This window comes from Augochlora pura, chromosome 2 (assembly GCF_028453695.1).
Source record: "Augochlora pura isolate Apur16 chromosome 2, APUR_v2.2.1, whole genome shotgun sequence".
NCBI classification, from domain to species: Eukaryota; Metazoa; Arthropoda; class Insecta; order Hymenoptera; family Halictidae; genus Augochlora; species Augochlora pura.
In genome coordinates, this window is record NC_135773.1 from 23,943,073 (window position 1) to 23,962,774 (window position 19,702).

At 47.6% G+C, this 19,702-nt stretch overlaps 1 protein-coding gene across 2 annotated transcripts in view; it reads right to left on the reverse strand.

Annotated features, from left to right (window-relative positions):
* Positions 1 to 19,702, reverse strand: part of Oatp74d (Organic anion transporting polypeptide 74D) — a 102,764-nt gene that overhangs the window by 60,838 nt on the left and 22,224 nt on the right. The window contains exons 2-3 of one of the 2 annotated variants that reach the window (XM_078196244.1): positions 18,576 to 18,630; positions 14,589 to 15,137 (exon numbers count right to left, since the gene is read on the reverse strand). The gene's annotated coding sequence lies outside the window, so the exon portion shown is untranslated. The remainder of the gene's footprint in view (positions 1 to 14,588; positions 15,138 to 18,575; positions 18,631 to 19,702) is intronic. The other variant, XM_078196243.1, reaches the window with a different exon arrangement.

The window sequence follows — 19,702 nt, forward strand, 5'->3', positions numbered from 1 at the left end:
ACGCGTGCACTTTCTTTCAGATTTTCACCACGATCTTCCGAAATTTTTCCCATGATTTTCCGTAATTTTTCCCATGATTTTCCGAAATTTTTCCCACGATCGTCGACGTCCCTCTTCAATACTGAGAGTTCACTTGAAAATCATCATTTTACATTTTACAGACATTTTTGTCTGTCACAATTAAACTGCAATTTTTATTAAGGTGCCCCATAAGTTTCTTTCGTTAATCGTTAACATTAAAGTAACAACGGTGTTAAACGCGATCGCGTTTGTCCAGCGGCGTTCAAAGGCCATCCGCGTTAAATCCAGTATCGAGTATACGCTTAAGCCTTTCCGATCCTCTTAAGGGAACGAGACGCAGGAGTCCTCCCCCCCTGTGCAGCCTCGAAAGAATTGATTTTTCATCCTCCGCGTGTCCTTACGGAGTCGTTTCTCCTCTACGCCTTTGCGGTTCCGCGCATCTTACCGGCCGACTGCCAACCCACACTCCGAGATACAATTTCTTCGATCCAGCTTCCGAATGCTCGTTCTCTCGACGGTTAGGGAGAGCGCAACAATTTCGTGAAGAAAACAGACTTTAGATGGTCCTTTGTCGAAAGGACTCTCTTCGAGAAGAAAAATATATTGAATTAACTTGTCGTGAATATTTTTCCTTTGCATTGTCTAAAATCTTATTTCAGAAGCCTCCGATGCCTCTTTTATTTTATTTTCGAGTAATATTATGCTTTGTTAACGGTGAAGAATTCTTTCTGTCTCTGTAACAATTGATTTCTGCATTTCTGTTCACTTGTTATTGATCTTCTTACATTGCAAAGAAGAGGCCACGTTGGAAGTTCAGTTTCAGGTGCATTAGCTATGTCTTGATTTAGTGACGATATCTTTGACTAATAAAATCGGCGATAAGTAGAAACCTAAAAGATTTTAATATACTAAATTAATAGTAAATTCTTCTGAAAATATCACTAAAAATTCGCTAAAAATATTCGCCCTGTTTTTTCGCTCGAGTCATCTTTAGTTCTTAGCGATTCATGGATAAAGGTTCGTCAGCGATAAAGGCTCGTCAGCTTCAATAGTATTCACGTTACTACTCAGGGGATTGGTAGAGCCGGTAATTCGACGGCGGATACGTGAAAATGATTAAAGGCGATCGAATCTCTCGCATGCGACATGTGGATGACACTCGATCGAATCCGGTCGAAATTTTTATGCCGAGCTCGAATGCGCCGCGTCACGCCCGTAGATCCGCCGAGAGAAGCGCGGCATCGACGCGTATCCTGCAGCTCTTCATCCTCCGCGAGCCGTTCTATATTTTTCTTTGGGCGGCAGACACGCAGGCGTGTACGCATCGCGTTCCCGAGGCCACGGGTCGAGCCAGATAAGATATAATTATTCGTGTCGCAAAAATGTCTGAAATCCACTCCGCTCCCTCGCCCCCCCTCTCGCTTTCTTTTCTTACGTGGCCAGCCCAATATTTTCTTCGTTCCAGGTTTTTACCGCTTGTTCCTCTTCGCTTTTGTTTCGCGACGAGGCCTTTGAAAAAGACAACGTAGACTCGGGAAGAGTCGATATGCTCGTAGACAGCGAATATTTATGCGAACTCGAGCTTTTAATCGAGTTGCTTTTAATCTGTTGTAATCGCGCAGTAAGGTGCGCAAGGTTACTGTAACTATAGTGTAAGCATTTTCTATAGTATAATACTACCAAGTATTTGGCACTTTCGATTATCTTTGCATTTTGTTGAAATATTTTTATAAAGTATGTATGGTAATTAATTATGTCGAAGTACCTTCGCAAATAACTTACTTAATTAGTTGGCTGTTTCTGACGAGTATACTCGTCGTGAAGAAATAACAAAATTTTATGTACAAGTATAATCGTCAAGGAGAAATAGTGTACGACGAGTATATTCGTCAAGAACAGATGACTAGTTAAGCATTACTTTATCAAAAAAAAAGAAATGCCTTTAATATCCTATTAAATCCAATCTCTTCGAAGCTGTGAAAAATGATATTAACAGAGTTAATATTAAAAACATTAAAAATTGATTATCGTCGTACAAAGAGAAGCGTACAGTTTAGGTTCGCTGTTTGTAGAATATAGATTTCGTTATGCATGATTCAGGCGAATCTATAAATGCGTAAATGCTCGGGCAGTTGAGCGATTACAAGTGTCCGATCCATTTCAATTCATCATCGGATCCGATTCACATAAATGATGAACGAAATCTCTCCTAGCGATAAATAATTAAATCGTACGATTTCAGAGTGCAAGGTTAATTAAAGGTATTCCGATTATTTAAACAAGCTGCGCCCATATGTTATAGGATGTAAAATTAATCCCCTTTCGAGTTGTTGTTCTGAATAATTGCTACATATTAGCAAATTACTGTGACTATAATTACTGTTACTATAATTATACATATTACTATAACTATAACATTACCGTGGACTTTATTATATTTTCTACTTATTGTTAATAAGCTCGGACAATTTTTTATTCTATACGGAATTTCGTAGGTTGTTTATAAGCCACGATTGCAAGGCACAAGTCGGCACACCTTCAATCAATGGATTCGAACACGGACGACGGAAGGATCACGGTGCACGTGTCGGGAACATGCTCCGTTCCCCGTGCACGCATTCTCCGATCGAACAATAAACGCGCGAGTACGAGAATGCGGTCAAGAAACGATTTCTGACATCGCTGCTGGCAGAAGAAGAAAAAAAGAAAAACGAAGAGGAGAGAAAAGTTGGAAAACATCGTCGCGACGGTAACGTTATTTAAAAGCCGGCGGGTTCGCTTTAGAGAGAGAGAAAAAAAGAGAGAGAGAGAGAGGGAGGTGGTGACCGGTTTTTGCACCGTTTCTTGCAAAATTCGCCGGGATTAACATACGAGCGGGGTATTTAAAGATGTGACGTCAAACAAAAACGCGTGCATCCGCGGATTAAAGATGGGACGAGGGGAAAATGGGGAGGCGACGATTCGCGGGAAACGAAAGGAAAATTCCGGTTGCCCAGACGGCACGATAGACGAAACGGAGACGTGTGTGGGTGTCTCTCGGGCTCGCAATCAATTTCGTTTCGGCAAACAGCGCGCTACAATTTTTTTGTGCATCGCTGTTTACACGAGCGCGATCGGGACGTGGCCTTATCTGCCGCACGAACAACTTGGATAACAAATTTCGCGGCGCGTAACACCGAACGTTTTTTCGGAACCGTGCACACGTCAGACCGGTGCCGAGCGAACATTATTCCGGCGAGAAGTTGCAGAAGGCGAAAGGACGCAGACGAGATTTTATTTATTTATTTGGTATCGACGGGGCGAAGCATCTTTTCATTTTTCTATAAAAATTTAATACGGTGATAAAAAGAAGAATAGAATGGAGACTATAGTAAGAAGCTGTAAACACCGATGGAGCCAAGGGTTGAAAATGCATTTTTATATCACAGAAAAATAATTGATTTCTGTCCTTTCAATTCCAGGTTAATTAGATTCTAATTTCTACCAGAGATAATCGCAATAAATACTAAATTACGATTTACCTAAATGCAAATGCCACATTCGTTTCTACAAATAGTGTCAAAAAATGCCGGCATCTTGAAAATGGCGACAAAATAAATCTTAATAAACGCACAACAATTTATGCGATTAAGAATTCATTTAAACTGCAAGAAGAGTGGAAGAAATTTTGCCTTACCCCCAAAGAAGGGAAATCTCTTAGGTTTCGCCGATCGTTCATGAATTGGCCGTGGAATTTGAAGCAAATAAAAAGAGAGAGAGACGGCGACGACGGCGTCTAGAAGAATGTTTTTGTGGCGCGTCGATTCCCCGTGGGCAAACTTTGCCATGCCGTCGCCCGGGACTTATCGCACCACAAATAAAGAAGAGCCAAGATATCGTGATATCGTTCCGCGACACTCAGATTAAATGCGGAAAATCCGGTGCACCGGTGTGCTTCTCCGACGTGAGCAAACTAAGTCTCCCCTGCTCGGCTGCAACTCAAAGAAGAATAGATAATTCAGGGATCTCTCTCTCTCTCTCTCTCTTTCTCTTGCTTTTTCTCTCGCTCTCTTTCTCTTGCTTTTTCTCTTACTTTTTCTCTCGTTCTCTCTCTTTGTTTTTCTAAACGCGTGCAATGCAAGCGGTTGAAAATCCGTCGCAGAAAAGGGTCCCGCAGCCCTTCCAATTACCTGCCCGGGAATCTCCCGGGGCCCTTCAAAGGCCTCCAGGTGGCACTCTGACTGAGAAAGCCGAACGTGTTTCCAGAGATGACTCGTCGGGAAGTTATCCGAGAATCGCGGAGGTCCTCGAAGCGGACAGCGACGACACGTTTCCGACCCCACGCCACCTTTATTTCTGACAATTGTTCGCGGCGCTCGTTTCTGACTTGTTCCGCCCTTTCACGGCTAAGGGGAACGTTGCCACTATTTTGAGATTGTCCTACTTAATTATAGTCTCGTCTGCATTTCTTAAATATTGTCTGCATTTTTAAATACTGTCTGCATTTTTTAAATACTGTCTGATTTTTTAAATACTGGCTGTATCTTTTAATACAGAATGTGATAGTAGAACGCATGCCAGAACGCAATTTGTTGCAACGTTACGTTACAATAAAGCAATAAAAAATAGCATAAGAAGCTCAATTATAATTCGTATTACCCTTACAGTTAATTGGAAAAAATATTTGCAATAAAATTCTAGGAAAAACTGCACGTTGTTACGTATTCACTATAAAATAGGAACTCTATAAAATATACAGGATGGGTCGAGAGTTGCCAATCGATCTTCCCTTAAAAATAGTACAGTTCTATTTCGAAGGAAAAGCACAGTTAAGCTTTGCAAAGCGTGCTACAGCAAAAAACGTGAAAGTTTAAAAGGGATTAATTCGTGATCGAATAAAATAAAGGAATACGAAATTTCATAACACGGCAGACGCGGTGTCGAAACAACTGCGCTAGATAAAAGCAAGCTTCTCCGTGTATCAAATGTTTGCAGACATTTATCGCCGGGGAACGCAATAAATAAAAGAGAATTCGCGGAAAGAGGTGAAGGCTGTACCTTTTCCAGCGTTCGAAAAATGTCTCGCGAAACTCGGCGAAACGATAGCGAACGCGCGTGTTGCCGCGGACACCTTCTTCAATCGCAACTAAATCAATTTTCAAGAATAAACAAGCGTCTCGTGTTTATTTCGAAATTTTTGGTAAATTAATTTTTTGGTAATTTAATCTTTTGGTAATTTAATCTTTTGGTAAATTAATGTTTTAGTAAATTAATTTTTTGGTAATTTAATTTTTTGGTAAATTAATTTATTTTTGTCATCATAACCGTGGAACTCCCGTCGCCGTTTCGCGGGTTCGCGATGAGTAACAGGCACCCCGAGCAATTATCGAGTTTCCACCGCGTTTCTTGCTTGATCGTAACGCGTCGCATGACGCCCGGTCATTGTTCGAATACGATTGCGCCAAGTAATATCGAAGCTGGACGGGGAAGCGTGCGCGGGAGCGATGGAAGAGGTTCAGGCGATACGGATAAACGGCGGTCGCCGTCGAAGGTGGCAGTCGCCCGACTATTTATTCATTACGGAGCTGGGGTAGCTGTTTTCCCGGCGCGATCGCCGCGTGCTCGGCCACGTTCCGTCTCAAACGCGTTTATAAATAACCGCTCAGCCCTGCGTGCATCCGTGATTACGATCACGGAAGATAGCAGAGTGCATGGCGGTCGCGTTGCGCCTTTGGTCCATGCAGCCGCGAGACACGCTTCTTCCTTCGCCGTCCACCATGGATCGTCGCGAGACGCGACGAGAAATTTCTCGAGCTCCGAAATCTCGACAAACCACAATTATTTATTCGAGCGCGTCTCTCTTCCAACTCGATTATTCATTAACCCCTTCGCGATTTATTTTTGCGACTAGGTTAACAAGCGTTACTTTAAATTATAAACGCAACCACAATAGGATAGACCACCATAGATCATCTTCATAATTCTTCTAACAAACTTGACCAAATTGTAAGAATTTTGCTCGGGTCGTTGACTAATAAAACGAAACAATTATAACGTCATGTATCTGATCATCTACTATTTCGACTCGTTAAAGCTACTAAAATATAAATACATTCCTACTTCTCTCAGGATTATCAGAAACAATAAAGATCATTTTCATTCCGCATAAAAAGAAATCTTCTATTCATTGCAAAGAAGTCGCTGCTCCACTGCAAAGCCGTAGTTTAAACATTTCCCAGAAACATGGACGAGTATACGAAGACCACCGGCAGAAATTACCCCCCAGGTTGTCGTCATCCCTGAACTGAAAATTAACAGAACGTCTCGGCCACTTCGATATTATCAGCTATCTCTATACTTCGCGGAATTTGTACCGGACCGTCACCGAGAGCGGAATCCACGGCGGTCCAGGTGCACCAGAGCGAACGAAACGAAAAAAAAAAAACGACAACGTTCGTTCGATCACCGATCTAATTGTAAAATAATCGCCGACCCTCGGACTTTGTATTCGGTGCCGTGCGGTGGTTCAAAGAGGCCGTCGATGAACGGCGACGACGGTTCTGCAATTGACAAGCGGCGATCCTACTTCGACACGGTTTTTAAAGTTACAGTTTTTAAGCCCCCGAGGAGCGCGGCCCCTCGAGGACACCGTGTACACGGGAACACGGCCGATCGTTAACTGGGATGCACGCGAAATCGGTGTCCCCCGGGATAATCAGCTGATTAAGAGAAGCCGCGCGCGGTCGTGCCGTGCCGCGCTCCGATATTTTCTTCTTCTTTTTTTCTGGCTGCTGCTGCCGCCGCCGCTGCCGCCTCTCTCGGCCAGAGAAAGGGACCGGTTTCGAAAGCGTGTGCACCTCTCCGCGGTGAACGTGTGCACGGTACTACCGCCCCTTCCTGCCTTGGAAAAACAATGTATCATTTTAGGATGCACGAAAGATGGACATTGGATTGCCACGGTGAAAAACGAACGAGTAGCGTCAACCCCCCCGTAACAAGAGCAGTAATGCTATTAGGGAGTCGCATAAATCTTTTCCGCCCATGAAAATATAAGATATAGTAAAAGTGCAGTAGATAGCAGTAATATTAAAACAAGTAAAATAAAAACAAAATCCTTTTGCAAAGAGGCTTGGAGACTCGAATTTTATTAGTTTAATGCCACGGCATTACCATCTTCTTTCTTTCTTTAAATTAAACCTTGGAGATCACAAAGAGCCAATCTGTTAACCCTTTGCGGTCGACTATAAGGCGTCGCTAAAAATTATTAATTATTATTAATTACTGTTAACTGTCATTCAATTCCATAATGTATAAAATGCACCAAGTTATATCAAATTGAGACGCTATAAGTCTGAAAAAATATTTTAGATTTAAAATTGAAAAATGGCTCCGACCGCAAAGGGTTAAGCGCTAAACTGCTGTTCGCGCACGCTTTCCACGACATTTTGCGTACGGCTCGTTGTTGTTGCCCGCCAGCCGGTATCGCGAGCATCGCGTGAAAGCTGCTTAAACCGACAATCAGGAAGAGGTTCTCGAAAAAGAAGCGGGTCGATTTTATGGGGGCTCATTATCAGCTCACCTTACTTCTCTCTCGGCTCTTTTTTTCTCTCCCGCGCGCCACGATTTCGTCTTATTACCGATCGAAACCGAGTCCGCAGCTTTCGTCGACGGTGTTTTCACGGCCGTAAATTCGACGGCGAAATTGCGGCAACTTTTCCGTTTTATTTCTGTCGCTGTCCCCGGTTATCCGAGAAACAATTTCGATCGCTTTAACGATTCGCGAAAAATCGATGGTTCTCGCGAGCTTTCACAACGACGAAGTCTGATTATTAATTGTTTCTCTCGTTGAAAAATTCTCACCGCGATGAAACGTGAGAAATCCGAAAGCGAAGTGAAAACTCGACGAATATTTTGCAAGTCTCGACTCTTTTTTGAAAGAAGACACAACGAGCCTTCTGATCGATGGAAGAAGGGAATAGAGCAGTACAGTTCATATATGACACAATAAATCGACCTTGCACTGTTATAACGAGTCAGACTCGTGACAGAGATTCGATGGAAGATCTACTGAATTAATAAATTATCAATTTCTTCTACATCGAAATAAAAATCAATTCTTCCGTTATCGAAGCTTATAAGCAAAAGTACATAAATACAATAAAAGAAAGAAAAATTGTTCAGTAGTTTTATTAAAAATATTAAGGATAAACAAGTGTGCCGATCAACGCAGCGCGAAGGGTTAAAAAAACTAAACATCGTCCGTCGATTTCGCAGGAGAGAAAAAAAAATGAAGGCACTCGCGGGACACCCTGGCGCAATGGCCGCGGACGCGTCGGTATCGAGGCCTCTATCAATGGGATAAGTGGGCAGGTACAGTGGCAGCAAATTGGTCTCGGTATTTATTAACACTAAGTTCGCTCTGGAAATAACTGGCGGGGACAGGTAGGCGTGAGTAAAAGTTACAGGCGATCGAGTCGACGTTCAATAATCGAAATTCTTGGGTTCCAGGTCGCGTGACTATGCAAATCATTTGGCGGCGACCGGCAGTGACAGTGTAATAATGACCGTTTCCATTTACCACGGGATGATGTTTGCGCGGCGAACCGCATACGATCATCGATCACTCGCGGCGTCGGCGTCGGCGGCTACGCCGTTCTTGAAAATTCAATGAAAGAATCCCTCGCGGATTGATGATCCCGCGCGCGGAAAAATCCGGGGAATCCGCGCGACCCACGATTTACCCGTGCCGCGTGATTAACCTCTTCGGCGCGACCGTCGACTGCGTCCGACAGCCCACAAACTGCGTACACGCGGCCGCGCAACGACTTCACTGTCTTGGTCGTTAGGATCGTCGACTTCGGCCAAATGCCACCAAACGCAAACGCTGCTGCGCGTTTATCGCGTGCCGCGCGGAGCAGTTCGCCGCAACACGACTCTGGTTTTTAAGCGTTTGTTAAAAACCATGAGAAAGTGGATGTTTAAACTTGCGATACGTGGACCGTTTTTAACCGAGAAAAATCATTCGAGGAGAAAGGCTATTTCTGTCTGCTTTTTGCAAGCTGCGCGAAAGCTGTTATTCCGCGTAAAGATCCGCCGGTCTTGCTGCAATTTTTCCATAATTTCATGTTCCAATAAAATGTTGAAAACGAGAACCTAGCAAGAAGGATTGGAAACTAAAAATTCGCGAGCATTCGTACGCAAGATTTTCATAATTTCCCTACGATACTATATTAAATCGAAAGCGTTCGCACACTCCATTTACTAAATTATAATTTGTTATTACAGATTACGAACGCTCCATTACAGTTCATTTATTATCGTTGCGAAAATGCGAATAGAGGTTCGACTGTTTTATCGTTGTTTTTTTACAACGTGTTACACGAGAGCATTTGCTGCGCTACTTAGCCGATCAACTCGGCAAAAGTGAATGGTTAGAAAATGGTTAGAATGCAATTGTTTTTCACCGTTGCGTTGCCCGCGCGGCGTTAAACGTCCGCGAGTAATTAGACGCGGGTCATTTAACACGCCTAGGTTCCGACCGCTCAAATTGAATCTCGAAATAAATGAGATTTCAATGATCGGGTATCGGGCGATGACGCGGCGGAAAAAAGCTGTTCAAACATATGAGAAAATAAATTAACACGTCCGAGCAGACGAATGAACGGAACGCGATATTATTCTGCGGATTGTATTACATATGCTACGATTATATTATATTAATATAATTATTTTTATTTATTTTTATATTAAAAATATTAATCCAGATTTGCTATTCGTTTTCGAAAGTGTAAGTATTGTTAAGCAATTGGTGGGTTATTTGAAATTTTGCAGAATGTTTAGGAAAGATCAAAGAGTGTACCAACGTACCTAATATATAATAATGATGATAATAATAATGATAATAATAGTATAACTAAAAATTGCAGCAAGGAAGACGCAGCGCAGGAGAAACTTACCGATGCACGTCTTGGAGGCCTAATCGTTCCAGGGAACCGGCGCGAGCCGTCTCTCTCGAGGATCCGGCCAGAATGGGAAATGTACGCGTTCACGGGAGGATCGGTTCTTTTTCGCCGGTCGTTTTTGTGGTCGAAAGTGAACGCGAGAAGCGAGAGAGCTGGCGCGAGGGCAAATCTGCGGCCTCGCTAAGCTTTAGCGGAGGTTATTGCGATTTAAAGTCGATTTACGGTCGGCCTCCGGGTCCGCTCGGCTTTGATCATCGACGACCAAAAAACTGAACGATCAATGATCGCCCGGAGAACCGGCCGCCCCCCACTGATGCTCGTCTCCGGATCTCCGGCTCGGTCCGCGGCTTAAAAAGGAACGTTACGCGAGCGGATTTCGGTGCTCGCGGATACACGCGAGCGACAGAACTTTCACCGAATTATGACACGGCGCGGGCGAGAAGGAAACGCCGAGTAAAATGGGTCGGCTCGCCAATCTGTTTCCACCGACTGCCCACTGTGTCTCTCTCGTTGGTCTCGTTAACCGTGCGGGCCTCGTAAAACGACAATGCGATATCATAAACGAAGCTGCGCTGATTTATGTACCAGCGCACTTTGTTTCTCAAAGTATTTATCGTTCCGCGGGGGCTCGATAAGAACCTCCCGCCGAAACGACGGTGGTTGAAACCTGCTGCAACTCTTACGTTGCGGTGATCAGAACTCCTTAATATTTTTAATAAAAAGACCGGGCGATTTTTATTCATTTTATTATCTTTATGTGCTTTTCTTTCCAGGCTCTGACGATAGAAGAATTGATTTTTATTTCGACATAGCGGACATTAATAATATTAATATCTATTAGATCCTGCATCTGACATCTGTATCACGAGTCGGACTCGTTATAATACTGCAAAGGGTTAAAATCACGGACGTTCCACGCGCGGATTCCGGCCCGTGCTATCTGCTGCCGCGCCAACCCCCTTTTATCGCGTTCTTTACGTTTCAACTTCACCTTTCACTTTTCTAGCTCAATTATCTGTCGATGGTGGAGAAGGTGTCGAACAAGCACTCCATAATTTTGTCTAAAGGCTTGCTTAACCTTTCGATCCGCGGCCGGCACGATGCCATAAGCGGAGTCGCTGATATTGTATCGTATTTTGAAGAGTACGCAATTCTTCGTCGTCGTTCGTCTCGATTCGCGAACAAATTATTTACGGCGCGCCGTAGCTCACGTCGTCCGACCAACAGATTAGGTTTCCGAAATATCCTTTTCCTCGCGTATCTGACCGGACGAAAGAGAGAGAGAGAGAGAGAGAGAACCGCATCGATTAGTAAGAATTCCTGGTGTAACCGAATTACGTTCGCTATAAACACGTTTCTATTCGCGATCCGAGATAATAAATTCATGCCGCGGCATCGGAACGATCTCAACTAATGTTCCAACGTTTTAAATTTAAACCGTCTCCTTTGACATATTTACGACAATTACGGCGAGAAATTCTTCTTCCAGCTATTATCCGGAGACTGGTTAATTCGAGCGTGTAATTAAATCGGTGTCGGATACCCGTTGCTATAAATTATTTTATCTAAGCAATGATATTGTTATTTTGTCTATGTAATGATACTATTATTTTATCTATGTAATGATACTGTTATTTTATCTATGTAATGATACTATTATTTTATCTCCGTTAATTCTTTGCTTGAATAAAATAGAGGTTTTCGTGATTATTTCGAATAGCCTATATTTTACCGTGTAGCAGCTTTTATTGCACGCAACACTTTACGTGAAACTATATAAGAAGACGTAAAGGACTACTGTGTAGCGACGCGCTCAAGCCGACCGTCCTTTTTTCTAGACGCGACGATGCCGCCCGTTACGCCCCCGCCCGGTTTCTTTTGTCCTTTAAGAAAACCGCCCCTCGAGCACTTAAATCTCGGACGCCGTGGTCGCGTTGCATTCCAACGTCAGGTATACCCGATTAGTTCCGTCGCGCTCCGACGAAAAAAGAGAAACCAGGTGGAGGGCCGAGAAAGGAGCGGAAACGACGAAAGGGTTGCAAAAACAGCGGAGGACTGTCCGCCGGCTATACGGACGAAAGCGGAGCCGCCGGAACGTCGCGTTAAGCGTTTCGACGGGAAAACCGGAAGGGCAACGAATAAATATTCATCGGCCCATTTCGAATTTCATGTTACGGCGATGGATCTATACCGGGATATGCCTAACGGTACCCGATCTCCTCCCGACCCGACCGGCAACCTGTGCGCGCTCGACGCGGCAACCCGCGCCTCCGAAGCTCGTCGACGACGACGACGACGACGCTGCAGCAACTTGGCCGCGAAACGTGACTCGGATGCACCGGTGCGCGAAAGTGGAAATACCGGCGACTCGTCGGCGAATTCGACGCGGGCAACTTCTCTCACCTGTTGCACGAGACGCGGCGTCGATACCGCGAACCGATTTGTTTTCGAGCATTGTTGAGGTAGGACCGCGACGGTAGACGCGGCGCTCGCGGCCCGCCTCGTCCCGTCTCGATTTCTCTTCGTCCGAATCGGAGGTAATAACCGATGGAAAACCAGATAGCAAACTTCCAACGGTTTCCCCCCACAGCGCGAGCGATTGTTCCAAGGCACTTCATTTTGTACTTCGTCCCGCAACGCTGCAATTTCCGACGTCGACGCGGCGAAGCTGTTCTTGCCGGCTACCTTGTTATTTAACCCTTCCAAACTCGATTCGATCTCCGACGCGAGGCCAAAGGTTCAACGGTCTTGAAAAAAAGAACGAATTTCCGTGCTTGGATTCTTACGGTACAACGGTCATTCTTTGGACGAGGCCTTCTTTTATTAAAGATATTTAATTTCGTTTAACTCCTTCCTCCTGCAGAGAGTCGGATCATCGATGAAAACAGACGAAAATCGAAGAAAACAGACGAAAATCGAAGAAAGACAGACATCTCGTTTTCTGCAGTTTTATTTCGTCGCAGTCGAAAATTACGGCGATTATTTATATTTCATCTCGGCGCAGCCTCGGCGTTTTGAGGTCAAGTTTTACAAGAGCCGCCGCGGCAGGCGTTCTCACGCACTTTTGCAGAGACCTATGCACTTACAGTGTTTAAGGCCATTTATTGCGCAATAAAAAGACGATATAGTAACGATACCGGCGGCGCGCACCGTGCTGCGGGAGCCGCACTAAACATGACGGATTTGTACCTTATCTTCGACAAACGCGCAAACAATGTACACGCTCGCGTGTGTCGCGTGTCGGTTGTTGCGCGAGTATCCGTGCGGCGCGTCGAGGAGGGCCCGCGAAGTCAAGGTGGAAACTAATGTCCTCGTATTCGTCGTGCCGCAACATCGATCTCTGTTCTGCGCGCGAACCGACCGTTTTCGAGGAACACGTTGCCTGGTCCGCGTTCTGCTCGGAAATGGAATAATCGAATAAATAAAATCGAAGGGAACCGCGGTCAACGGCGAAGCAACGTAAGTTGATTCCCCTTGTTAACGCGGAAACGAGTTCGTAAAAAGCTTAATGCTGTCCGGCATTGTTTCGCGTCGAAAAGAGACGGGACTGCTTCGCGAAAAGCAATCACGGTAAAATGTAAACCTTGTTTAACCGACCCCGATGGCTTTTGTTCTATATTTAGCGAGCGCTGTTAGACGATATTGGGTTTTGCTTGAATTCAATTTTTCTCTCGGCCAATTAATGATAAATTGGTGCATTGTAAAATGGTAACGATAGGAGGTTGATAGAATTATGAAACCGAATGAGAACGCGTTGCGTATATTTTTCGTAAGAGGGAAAGGTTGCGGTCTATTGTGATAAAAATTCCGATGTGGGTCAAATGTGACTCACGGTCTGCCTTGTCACTGTTTTTGGACTGTTCGAGGACTAGCCCTCGGATGACGGTGCCCGGGCCTATTTCGCTACGGCTTTCCAAGGCACCGTCTTGTTTGCTCAGCTTTCGACAGCTACGTCTACTGGACCCGATATTTCCAAGCTTTGAAAATGGAGTTTTTTTTACAGCAAAAATTCTTCCCATTTCTATTGGTCATTGATGATTAATAGCTTAATCGGTGATCAATGCTCGGATAAATAGAGACCCAGCAAAGATGAAACGCCAGACAGAGTAGTTCAATGCAGTTTAATACCGATAACGAAAAATAGGAGAAACGTGTGTCGATCAAATTGTTAATAAATAGTGAAAATTAAGCAACGCTGATCCCTGCAACGTAATCGTTGCAAGTGGCAAAATAAAAGGATTCGCGTGTTTCGCAACTGGTAAAACGAAGCGTGAACCGCCCGTTCGGACTCCGTGGAAAGTGTGTCACGCCGACACGAGGGACGGATGAGGGTTAATTGGTCATACCGTTTGCTACCCCAAAAATCGATCGTGGTTACCGAGCCTGTCAAGATCCTGCGACGAACTCTCGCAGGTAAACGGGTGGCATCCGCGAGCTCGCAGATTAGAAAGCCCGATGATGAAGAGGCGATCCCCGATCTCGGCGCGCGCGCCGATCTTGGATGCACGATCGAAACTGGAGGGGTAGAGCGAGGGGAGCGATCGAGGGTAGCGACGGTCACGGTCCAGATTGCTGGGTCAAGAGAGCACCGAGCGTTTCGCGAAAAGGCAAGTCCGGGGTACGTACCTGTCACACGCGGATCTCTCGGCGTTTCTTCCGCTGGGTTGGCTGCAGGCTGGCTGGTTCGCTGCTCGCTTCTCTTTCGCGGTGTTTCGCGCTCTTTCTCTCTCGCTCTCTCGCCCCTGATCTCTCTGTTTCTCTCGCCCTGTTTGGTCAGGGCCATGCGTCATCGGCGCAGAATCGGCTGCGCTTCGGAAGAACGTGGACGCGGCGGACACGAACACGGACGCGGATGCGGCCTCGGACACACGGTGTGCCAGAGAGCCGGGAAGAAAGAGAGCCGGGGCCGCGGCGCGCGGTTGCGGCAGTCGCGGCGGTCGCGGCGGTTGCGGCGGCAGGGCTGGCCAGCGAGGCGGAGCGCGCCGAGATATTTGGTGGGCTCGAAAATAGCAACAGCGTTGTCCTCTATGGTGTGCACGGGCTCCCTCTTCGCCTTCCTCTCGGTCGTCGTGCTCGTCGTCCCGTTCTTCTTGTTGCTCTTATCGGTCCGCTCGGCACTGGCAGCCTCGCACCGCCCAGTAACCCGCTCCGGTCGCTCCACCAGCTCGCACTTTTCTAGAACACGCGTCGCCGTCGTCGTCGTTGCCGTCGTTGTTGCTTCTTGTCACTTGACCGCCTTCCGCTCTTCCCTCACTCGGTCACTCAGCTGCACGCGTATCTCCGGATGCAGCGAGCAGCACTCGCGAGACGCGATTAAGGCGAGTCGATACCGCGCCAATTACACCAGCCGATAACCCCGAATTCGTCTCGCGGGACCCAAGCACCCCTCTATCTCGCCTCGGAGAGTCGGCCCCGTGCGACCCTAAACCCAACACGACGAACAACCGTATTCGAGCACCAAGGTAGCTAAGCCTGGCGCGCAGCCATCCTCGAACGCGCACGAGAGATCGTGGCTGGCGGAGATCGACCCGCGATCCGCAGACAGACACGTTAGCTCCAGGAACACGTTACCGCGTAGGGCGAACCCCGTGCATGCTCCTCCGAAGACTCTTCTTCACCCCTGCAGACTGTGTAACACGCCGCGGCGTCGAAAGTGCTGCGACAAACGGCGGGGCCTGCGATCCCTGACCTCTCTCGACCAGGGTGCCTCCTCTCTCTCCGGTATCCCTTCGATGACCCCGCTCGCTGGTACCGAAAGGGTAGCCCCGTTCCCTTGGAGCCAGTCAGGCTCGTCCGACGGCGTTTTCCATTCGCCTCCCCTCGTTCCTTCCGTCTCTCCGTCGCGCGGTTCTCCTCTCCCGTTCGCACGTGCACGCGGCTCGAAACGCCGGAATCCCGTCTCGAGCAGGCCGAGAGAGAGAGAGAGAGAGAGAGAAACGGAGAGATGCTCGCGGCTCCGCGGTTCGCGCGCGACTGGCTGAGGGCGAGAGTCGTTATTGGGAGCAGAGCGCGCCGCTCCGGTGAAGTCTGTTCGCTCGTCCGCCCCTCTCTGTCTCTCCAACCCCCGGACCGCGTTGCACGACGTTGCTCTCCCTCTCTTTTTCCCCATCTCTCTCTCTTTCTCCCTCTCTCTCTCTTTCTCCATCTTTCCCTTTCTCTCCTTCTCTCTCTCTCTCTCGTTCTCGTCGTGCCCCACTCTCGCTACCTCTCAGTCCCGCCGGTTCTCCATCGCTCTCGCACCGCTTGCTACCCGCCTTCTCCACCCTCCGTTCGCCGACGACCGCAGCTCTACCTTCTTGCTCACTCCCCCCCTCTCTCTCTCTCTCTCGCCCTTTTCCCGTCCCCGACTCTCTCCTGCTGCCCGCAGGCCTGAATCGGTCTCGTTCTCTCCGCCGCGAAGGAGCCTCCTCTCCGTCGCTCGGTTTCACTCTCTTCTTCACTCCGTTTCGCTCCGGCGTGGCTCTCCTGCTCCCTCGGCCGGCTCGTTCCGGCGCGGAGCGGCGTTCACTCTCGGCTCCCGTTCGACGCGGAGCAGGCGCGAAACGAACGAAACCGAAACTTAAGCTCTCGGCTGTCACCTCCTCCGTCTCTTCTCGCGCTGCTGGCCCGCGACTTCGATTCGCCTCTTCCTCGTCCCTTGGTCTCCTTCGCGGCGTCTTTCTATCCTTCGGTCTCCTTCCCTCTTTCTTATCCTCTTTCTCTCATTCTCTTTCTCGCACGCTCTCACTCTCTCTCTTTTTCCCTTGGTTTCTCTCTCTTTTACTCTTGGTCTCTCTCTCTCTCTCTCTCTTTTTCTCTCGGTCTCTCTCGACGTCCAACCCTCTCTCGCTCATTCCTCCGAGCTGCCGTCTCCACGCGCGGAGGAACTCGGGCTGCGCGTAGGCCTCTCGTTCCCGTGCCGAGGAAGACGCGCTCTACGCTGTCCGAAACTGGTTGGAGAGATGGCCGACCAGCCAGGCACTCGTTTCGGCATCGTAATCAACTGGCCAGACTGCTGTTCCACACACACACACAAACACACACAGAGAGAGACACACACACAGGCACATGACCGGCCGGGGCCATCCTCCCCTCTGCGATCATCGTTCTCACCCTACTTTTACCCACCCCTTCTTTCTGCATTCCAGACGAACCTCGGCCAAGGGAATGAGTCCCCGATGCGCGCGCGTTTACGTCGCTCTTAGAGAATCGGTGTACGAAAGTCAGGCAGCTGTTCGATCCGATCTGATACGCGACCAGCCTTCTTCTTCTTCTTCCTTCTTTTTCTCTCTCTCTCTCTCTCTCTCTCTCTTTTTCTTTCTCTTTCTCCTTCGTTTTTGACTTTCTTTTCCGAGTTCTTCCGCGGGCATCGCGCCCATTTTTCGCGCGCGGAAAACTGTATCGCGCCGATACAGGCCGACGACGAACCACGCGGGATCGCTCGACGTACAGAAACTCGACACAAAAAACCATAGAATTCGAGTGAAAGCGGCGAGTCGCAGCGCGCCGTAACGGCGATCGCGCGTGGCATCGCGCACGATAGCTCGCCGAGAACTCGCGTAATTCCGTCGGCGACACACGCTTATCGCTCGAGGAAACGGTCGCCGAAATTCACGCTCGCTCGGTCGAGCGACCGATCCCCCGTAATCGTTAAATAAAGAATTCTGTGAATACGGACGCCGATTCTTTGCCGCGAACCGTCTCTTTCGCAGTGTAACAATATTCGACAGACATTGACAGACGTGTTTGCAATTTACATTGAATTCCTGATTATTTGTCAGCGCGTGTCGCGGCTCCGCGAGATCGGCCTCTGTTCTCGATTTCGTCGCGCGAAATTAAAATATTCATTTTCGAGTCTCCGCGTTCGAGCGACAAGTTTCGTCGATAGAAACAGAGAAATTAAGTGTCACGAGATAGCGAAGTCGATCGGAGCGTGGAATTACGGTTGACTGTTATAATCGCCGCCGAATATCTCTCTCGAGCGGAAATTGGGGAAGGAAGGAGCAAACATAATTATTGACCTACCCTCTTACCTCTTCCCTGTGTGCCGACCGGGAGGGGCGCGTGTTATCCGCGAGGGAAAAAAGAAAAAACATAGTACTCGTCCACGGTTTATTAGCTGTTTTACGCGTCGCGGATCCGCGTACGGGAATCTCTCGATAAAAAAGGACGAGACGAACGAACGCGGGGGTAACGCCTCGGATGAAAGTTCCCCTCCGTAGAAAGTGTACACAGCCGATCGACTTTTTAGATACGATCGAATTACTTCCGACGACGGCGGGATGGGGGGGTAAAGGAAGCCCAGATGGAATTCAATTTCGTTTCAGTTTGTTCGCCGGGGATTCGACGTTCCCGCCGTAATCTCTGGCATTGTCTTCCGCGGCGCTTTTCGTCCGGCCGAATTCGAGCTCGAATCCAAGCTCGAATTCGAGCTCGAATTCCGCTCGGAATTTCTTGCGCGATTTCGGGCAGCGCCGAAACGATTCGACGCTCTATCCGTCAGCTATTCGACAGCCTTTGAACGATCAACGATTACCAGCCGAGGATCTCCTCGTGAATTTTTCAACGTCGTTACCGAATATAATGGAGAATCAACAGGTTGGCATCGTAGCGTAATTATTTCAAAGAACTCACCTTTTTCCCTCGTCCCGGTTAACGCCTACAGCGCCGCGTCTTCCGCAAACGGGACCTGGAACACGAGGTTCGGATCAGCTAGTGTAATAAACGTGCTCGAATGTATGTTATTGGATTAATTAAGCGTTACCAGCCTCGCCGTGCTTGCTCGACTACAATGATAGCGATCGCCGAAGAAAAAATGTGTAGCCATTACACGCGCTAGGACATAGGGAACATAGTTCGCTCGAAGGATGCGCGATTAAAACGATACGCGACGCGTCTGCGAGACCAGCGAAAATAATTATTGGCAAGCAATGTATGCTGCAAGGGTCGCGGAACGAGACGCGCGACGCGCTTTTATCCGAAGCCCTAGATAATCTATGCGACGTTCCTTCCGATAGGAAATTACTAAAACGACCCGGATAGCGCGGTGTTCCGCCGCGCGGCGCTCTCGGGGCGCATTAAAAGAAAATTATTGAGCTTCATTTTGATACGATCGGTTATCGCGAAGCTCGTTAATGGGCTTCCGGTAGATAAAGGCGTCGGCTTGAATAAAAACAATGTGACGAAAGCGTAGAACCTGTCCCCGCGATCGAAAGTCGTCGACACCGAAGGAACAGAGACGCGACCTAAAGGTAGGATTTCCCGCAAGCGTCGGGAGCATAAACGCGCGTAGGATATCCCGCCACGAAGACGCCGAATCGCGGAGAAAGCTCTCGTCGATTTTCCACAGTTTCCATCGGGATGAAAATGTCGAAATGCTGCGGAGCCGATATTTTTTACAGCGATCGGTCGACAACACCGGATTGCGCAATTTTAGTCGTCGTCGTGAGCCGACACGTTTTCGATTTCTATCGAACCTGGCAACGTTATCGCGCTCGACGATCGACGCTAACTACTCGCATTGATCGATCCCAATGAAACTGCAATATCTTCGATACACACCCACCCTGCGCGAATAGAAATGCTTCACGCGGCGTGATTTTAATCGAACAACGAGATCGTCGACCTATTATCCTATTGATAGTTATTCCGCGCGTTCTCCGGTCAGAGGTTTTTAATCAGCGTGAACGAATCAGAACACTTTTATTTCTACATGCTGGATTTAGCTGCGTTTAACACGTTGGCGGTGTTGTAACTGTGCT